This window comes from Plasmopara halstedii (assembly GCF_900000015.1).
Source record: "Plasmopara halstedii genome assembly, contig: Scaffold_2386, whole genome shotgun sequence".
Taxonomy (NCBI): Eukaryota; Oomycota; class Peronosporomycetes; order Peronosporales; family Peronosporaceae; genus Plasmopara; species Plasmopara halstedii.
In genome coordinates, this window is record NW_020189293.1 from 949,266 (window position 1) to 949,775 (window position 510).

Genomic DNA, 510 nt, shown 5'->3' on the forward strand with positions numbered 1-510 from the left:
ATGCGGCACTTCGGTCGAAGCTGCTTTTCCATTCTGGGCGGAGCTGAAATTGCAGCTATCACGAGTGTTCTCACCGCCTAATCAAGCATATCGCGTGCGATTGCGTTTCCTTGCCGCCAGACAGGACAACAAGGAATTGGTGGACTTTGACCAAGAGATCCGCACTCTCATTGCCGGGATGGCAGCAGATCCCCATCCAAAGGCGGTCACAGTGACCGTCTTTGTGGAAGTCCTCCACAACAACGTGGCCAGAATGGAGGTCTTCCGAGTGCATCCGTCTTTGTTTGAAGAGGCGGTGAATGTGGCATTGAATGCCGAAATCAATTGAAGTCGGTACGACTTGGTTGGAATGCACACTTCAACAGCTCGTCGAGCGGGCCTGTGCCCATAGATCTCAGCTATGCCGAGGACGAAGGAGTAGAGCTCCAAGCTACCGGGCAGCACGCAAAAACACGACGGTGTTTTGTCTGTGTAGACACCCGTCACCTTCGGAACGGTTGCCCCCTGCGC